Here is a 6885-nt window from a genome sequence, read left to right as displayed (position 1 = left end):
TTCCTCCTGGGGCTGCTTACGGTGCAGGTGTCAGTGCTGTATATCACAGTGCTGATGTCAGATCACTCTATCACGGTGCAGGTGTCATTGCTGTATGTCACGCTGCTGATGTCAGTGCTCTCTGTCACGGTGCTGCTGTCAGTGCTGTATATCACGGTGCTGGTGTGAGTGCTTTATGTCACACTGCTGATGTCAGTGCTCTCTATCACGGTGCTGCTGTCAGTGCTGTATATCACGGTGCTGGTGTTAGTGCTTTATGTCACGTTGCTGATTTCAGTGCTCTCTATCACGGTGCTGGTGTCAGATCACTCTATTACGGTGCAGGTGTTATTGCTGTATGTCACGCTGCTGATGTCAGTGCTCTCTGTCACGGTGCTGCTGTCAGTGCTGTATATCACGGTGCTGGTGTGAGTGCTTTATGTCACGCTGCTGATGTCAGTGCTCTCTATCACGGTGCTGCTGTCAGTGCTGTATATCACAGTGCTGGTGTTAGTGCTTTATGTCACGCTGCTGATGTCAGTGCTCTCTATCATGGTGCTGCTGTTAGTGCTGTATATCACGGTGCTGGTATTAGCGCTGTATGTCACGCTGCTGATGTCAGTGCTCTCTATCACGGTGCTGTTGTCAGTGCTCTCTATCACGGTGCAGGTGTCATTGCTGTATGTCACGCTGCTGGTGTCAGTGCTCTCTATCACGGTGCTGGTGTCAGATGACTCTATCACGGTGCAGGTGTCATTGCTGTATGTCACGCTGCTGGTGATCATCTCCTGCACCCTCTTCTTTGCCTACCCTGACCTTCCCTCTCCTCCATTGCCTTCATGCGCTCCACAGTCCTGAATTGTCACAACAATTTCCCATATAAAAAAAAGAAAGAATGCTTGTAGTTGTCGATCCCAGATTCACCTCATACATGTGTTATGTCATTGGCCATGTGGTGGGACTATGTTTGCACAGCTATTAATTATTTTGTGGCTGCAAATTTGACCTGTAGGTTTGCAAAGTTCGCCTCCCATTGAAGTCAATGCGGCCCGCCGCAAACGTTACGGTTCGCAAACTATCGGCCGCATTCGCGGTCCGCATTCGCGAAACGTCCCGTCGGAAGTTCGTCCATCACTACTGTCCAGTTCTGGGCACCAGTCCTCAGGAAGCATGTACTAGAAATGGAGCGAGTACAAATATAAATTTTATTCAAAGAACAAACAAATTTTAAAAACAACAGTATAGACAATGTTGGTACAGATATCAGTTGGTTGTGTACAGAGCAGGTACAGGATCAAAATTGACCACACATATTACCAATCTATACACATAAAGATGCTGCAAATTTCAACATGTTTCGCTCCCTTGAGCTTCCTCAGGATAATGCAGCTTGTGTTAAAAACTGAAAAATAAGTTGAAAAATAAATTGACAATGTATTTAGGTGCCAATATATTTAGGCAAAAATATATTCACATTTAATATCGATATAATAAGTCAAAAATCATACAAATGAAGAAACATTTATAAAAAATTAATTAAAGAAAGGTGTTAAGCATAAAACATAAACATAAACGGTAGATCAAAATCACTAGCGCTGAATAGGTGCATATACAAAGAATAATAATATTGCATAAAAATGGTGAAGTGGTCGTCTTACCATGTGGGTCGTAGCTCATGGTTTAAGTATGTTCAATATCTGACATTGGTCACACCCAGAGAAAGGGGAGAAGAAAAAGCCACAGATGAAGATCAGGAGTCCCAAACGATCTACAGAGGCATGAAATTGTGGTAATGAGCGGAAGATATTTATTAAGTGTGATGCTAATGTCTGATTACTCAGATATCACCAGTGTGGAAACATACCTGGAAGTAGTAACGATAGGGTATACAAGAATCAATAAAGATTAGCTAGTACGATGTGCCTTTAAATATTTAGGTGCTGTCAGACTGTCTTTAGACGGAATCCTTTTACACCGTCTGCCTGTATAAATCGATAGTAGGGACAAATAAGAGTATGATATTGTGGTCAGCAAGACCAAATTAATCAAATAAAGTAACATGTACAATGTCCCCTTAGTGAAACCTAATCAGAAAACACTGTACCTTGAGATAGCAATGTCAGAGCATTGTAGAGCTGAACCGCAATTAAAACCCGGAAGCTGCTCAACTACAACACTTGGGAATGAGCGAGGAGATAGGTGGTGGAAATAACAGGGCCCTAATGTTAATAGAGACACCTCATAAGAATATGGTAGAAGCTCTGGAGGCAAATTCATTTCCCCCAAAAAAAAATTCCTACAACAAAATTAGTAGTAAAAGTGTGGAAGGCAGTTAAGGCGATTAAAGGTCTGGGAGGCTTAACTCAATATACCCCTCTGTGGGATAATCGGAACCTGCAGGAAATGGAAGAAATAGGGGGATATAAAGAATGGGAAGTAAAGGGGATAGATAAGCTGGCCCAGTTATATACAGGGAAAATATTAAAAACATTTAGTGCTTTAAGATCAGAGTTTGACATATCAAAACAATCATTTTATAAATACCTTCAAATTAGACACGCTCTAGAGAAACAATTCAATAGGCAAGGCCCAGTGTGGAATAACTCCCCTATTTTTAGCAGATTAAATGCTTCAGTAAGGACAAAAGGATTTATAGCGGATGTATATCCAGCTATATGCAAAGGAAGTATAGGGAGTCCAGAAAGGTTTAAATGCAGAAGGAAATGGGAGGAGGAATTTGGAATCCTTACAGATGTACAGTGGATGAAAATACTGGAGGATGGATATTCAATTTCAGTTTCGCCTGCCCAGAAGATGTCACATTTAATGCTGCTACATAGAGCCTATTATACACCAAAAAGACTGTTTAGCTTTGGATGCAGAGCAGATGACAAATGCCATAGATGCCAAGAGTCTGGAGACCTGGCACACATGTTCTGGCGATGCCCAAAATTGTTTCGCTACTGGTCAGAGATTGTTACCACTTTGAATGAAACATTTAGAGTGGCGATCAAGGGGGATCCCAGGATATGTGTGCTGGGCCTGGGAGAAGTAATAGGAAGATCGCGATATACAAATAAAGCAATACTGAGGTGTTTGTTTCAGGCAAGAAAATTGTTAGCACAAAGGTGGCAAGCAAAAAATGCCCCTTCAGTAGCGGACTGGCAGCTAGTAATTATGGAAACAATATGGAAAGAGAGGGTGATATATTTAAGGAGAGGAAATTTTAAAGAATTTAAAAAGATGTGGAAACCCTGGTTGGATAGAATGAGCTACCCAGTGTGAGGCATGGGAGAGGAGGAGGATGGGTAGAGAGAGAGGAAGGAAAAAGGGGAAGGAAGAATACCTGAGTAGTGAGTGAAAAGGGGGGCCAGACAGAAGAATTATTGACACATTATGGATAGGAACACTTCCTAAAGGCTTTATTCTGTTCTATAGAACTACTGTATTTGTTAGGGTGAAATAAGTGTCATACGTGTTATAGAGAATGTTTCTCTTGCTTTTATTATGTAAAATAATGATGAAAATTAATAAAGATTATGAAATTAAAAAAAAAAGATTAGCTAGTACGATGTGCCTTTAAATATTTAGGTGCTGCCAGACTGTCTTTAGACGGAATCCTTTTACACCGGCTGCCTGTATAAATCGATAGTAGGGACAAATAAGAGTATGATATTGTGGTCAGCAAGACCAAATCAATCAAATAAAGTAACATGTACAAAGTCCCCTTAGTGAAACCTAATCAGAAAACACTGTACCTTGAGATAGCAATGTCAGAGCATTGTAGAGCTGAACCGCAATTAAAACCCGGAATCCAACTGGCAACAGGTCCTCCACAGTCAATTGCCAACAAGGCAATGACATTGACTCGGTTTTTAAATCCATGCCTCCAGCCCGGCGGCGTCTGATGTCACCGCCGAGCTGCGAGCGTGTCGGTAGAGGATCTCGCTCGGCGCAGAGCCCAAAACAGGTACTGCGCATGCGCTGGCGATGTAACTTACGTCCGCCTCGCGCAGCGGCCATCTTAGGTGATGGCATCTACCCTGCCTGACGAACGAGCGGAGTGAGGGGCCAAAATGGAGAGGAGAGAGGGCGGGGAGACTGAGTCCAACCCGCCCTTAACTCCTCCAAACCTAAAATAGATAGAAAGAAACCAGGCAGGGCTATACGTACGGGCGGATGGATCCTCAATTGCAAGGAGGCAACCTGCAACAGCCTCATTGATTAGTAGGCTGTATTAAGCAGAGTTGCCCCCGGGCGCCCATGCAGATCGTGTTAAAGGGACATCCAAAAAGAGAACTGTGGCAATAATCTATAAAATGGATATGGAATAAAAATAGAAATTAATTTAAATTAAATTAGACAATAATATTGGTCAGCTCAAAATGAAGGCTGATCCATAAATTTGAGTATATGAAGGATATTTTTCAACTTCAATAAAATAAAAAATAAAATGAAATGAGCATATAGATACCTCAAGGCAGTACGGCCACCACAAAAAAAAAAAAAAGACCCCTTACAAAAACGCCTTGAAACTAAATGTGTCATTCAAACCTGGGGACCGTGTGGCCCCAAGGTTGAATATCCAACGTGTTTCTCGTTTTAATAGAATTTGGTTATAATCACCTCCCCTGTCTCCCAGGGGTACATGTTCCAACGCAAAGAAATGCATGAGTTTGTCGTCAAACTCATGATAAAGGCCAAAATGGCGACTAATGGGGGTCTCCATTTTTTTCCCCGTACCAGGGACACATGGTCCCTGATGCGGAGGAAAAATGGACGCTTTGTTTTTCCTATATAAAAAGCGTTACACTGGCATACCATGATGTAAACTATACCAATGGACCGGCAGGTAACCGCAAATTGTGGTTTAAATAACTGCCCATTAGGTAATAGGATATATTCCGAGGCGTACAAATACCTGCAGAAGCCACATTTGTGGCAGGGTTCACATCCCTTTAGTTTTCTGCCTCGGCTTTTCGCAGTCCGCCTGATCGGCGGACTATTGCCGCCGTTCGCCCGGCGGACTTCCGTGTTTACTGTGTAAAAGAATTTTGACCTATGATGACACATCCATCAAGGGGTACAGGACAGCCAATTGAGACATTACAGCACACGGACACTTGGACATTCCCCCTAACTTCTAAATAGACCCGATCCGGCGGCCATTTTACATTCTTTCTTCTGTCACTATAGGGAGAGGTTGCTGTGTGGAGCAGGGAGAGATTGCAGTGACCCAAATCGCTTGCTATTTGGTACACAAAAGTTATTTTCAGGACTGGTATAGGTGTTAGGTGTAGTTCAGGATATATGTTTGAGGCAGTACTGGGCTAGTGATTGTTGCAGCAGCCTGAGTGTCTTTTGTCAGTGTAGAGAAAGGGACAGGACGGTGTGTACTGCAGGGACAGTCAGTTTAATCATTAGCTGTTACTATCAGGTCCACAAAAGTGCTATTCAAGTTATTGTTCCAGCAGCCTCTGTTTTGTCAGTTTATATAGGGACAGGCAGGAAGCTGTGTGTGAGGCAGTGAGGGTCAGTTTAATCAGTAGCTGTTACTACTATTAGGTCCACAAAGGTTCTTTTCAGGACTGGTATGGTAATAGGCTTGTACACGTATAATATTCTTTCTTCCAAATATAGAAAGAATATTATACTTGACTGCTGCCCTTCTGCTGCAGTCTGCTAATCAGTCACAACCTACTTGTTCCACAAAGGTCCTTATAAGGACTGGTAACTTGGTCTAGGGTGCTACAGTACATAGGGTTGAGTGAGGTACAGTCTGCTATTCTGTAAAGGACTGGTATAGGTCCACAATACATAGGGTTGAGGTGCACTACTGCTGACCGCTGCCCTATACTGCAGCAGTCCTTCATCAGTATAGGGACTGACGTACAGTCTGCTAATCAGTCACAACCTACTTGTTCCACAAAGGTCCTTATAAGGACTGGTAACTTGGTCTAGGGTGCTACAGTACATAGGGTTGAGTGAGGTACAGTTTGCTATTCTGTAAGGACTGGTATAGGTCCACAATACATAGGGTTGAGGTGCACTACTGCTGACCGCTGCTCTATACTGCAGCAGTCCTTCATCAGTATAGGGACTGACGTACAGTCTGCTAATCAGTCACAACCTACTTGTTCCACAAAGGTCCTTATAAGGACTGGTAACTTGGTCTAGGGTGCTACAGTACATAGGGTTGAGTGAGGTACAGTCTGCTATTCTGTAAGGACTGGTATAGGTCCACAATACATAGGGTTGAGGTGCACTACTGCTGACCGCTGCCCTATACTGCAGCAGTCCTTCATCAGTATAGGGACTGACATACAGTCTGCTAATCAGTCACAACCTACTTGTTCCACAAAGGTCCTTATAAGGACTGGTAACTTGGTCTAGGGTGCTACAGTACATAGGGTTGAGTGAGGTACAGTCTGCTATTCTGTAAGGACTGGTATAGGTCCACAATACATAGGGGGGATCGTGACCGATAAGCGTACTCGCCTAGCTCACGACAGTGTTAACTACCTCACATTTCTAAAAATGAATGAGGCATGGATCTCGGAGGAATTCAACATATGTGACCAGTAGACCATGTATATGTCTATAAACAATTTTTTTAATCGAGCACACAGACCTTCTTTCTTCATTTGGCTCACTTCCTTGTCCAAAAAAAGCACACCGTACTATATGCCCGTACCCTCCTCTTTGAAGAGTTTGAGCGGTGTCATATTTCTACTGGGGCTGCTTATTATGAGGGGCTCCCACCATCCCTGTGCTGTGCTGACTTCCTCCTGGGGCTGTACCTCTGCTGTGCATATTATGAAGGGCTTCCACCATCCCTGTGCTATGCTTATTATGAGGGGCTCCCACCATCCCTGTGCTGTGCTGACTTCCTCCTGGGGCTACTTA

The 6885-nt window shown here is 43.4% G+C and overlaps 1 long non-coding RNA gene across 2 annotated transcripts; it reads right to left on the bottom strand.

The window, feature by feature from the left end:
* Positions 1 to 1219: 1219 nt before the first annotated feature.
* On the bottom strand, positions 1220 to 3933 carry LOC143941993 (uncharacterized). 2 transcript variants are annotated; one of them, XR_013264623.1, is made up of 4 exons: positions 3738 to 3933; positions 1844 to 1961; positions 1638 to 1747; positions 1220 to 1381 (listed from the first exon to the last, which is right to left on the bottom strand). It is a non-coding gene; the product is annotated as an uncharacterized LOC143941993 (long non-coding RNA). The 2 variants fall into 2 exon arrangements; XR_013264617.1 differs by lacking the exon at positions 3738 to 3933 and adding an exon at positions 2084 to 2138.
* Between the last annotated feature and the right edge of the window lie 2952 nt (positions 3934 to 6885).

The sequence above is a fragment of the Lithobates pipiens genome, unplaced genomic scaffold (assembly GCF_037356315.1).
Source record: "Lithobates pipiens isolate NorthernLeopardFrog02 unplaced genomic scaffold, aLitPip1_a1.2 Scaffold_10, whole genome shotgun sequence".
Classification (NCBI taxonomy): domain Eukaryota; kingdom Metazoa; phylum Chordata; class Amphibia; order Anura; family Ranidae; genus Lithobates; species Lithobates pipiens.
This window is presented reverse-complemented; position numbering and strand designations above follow the sequence as displayed.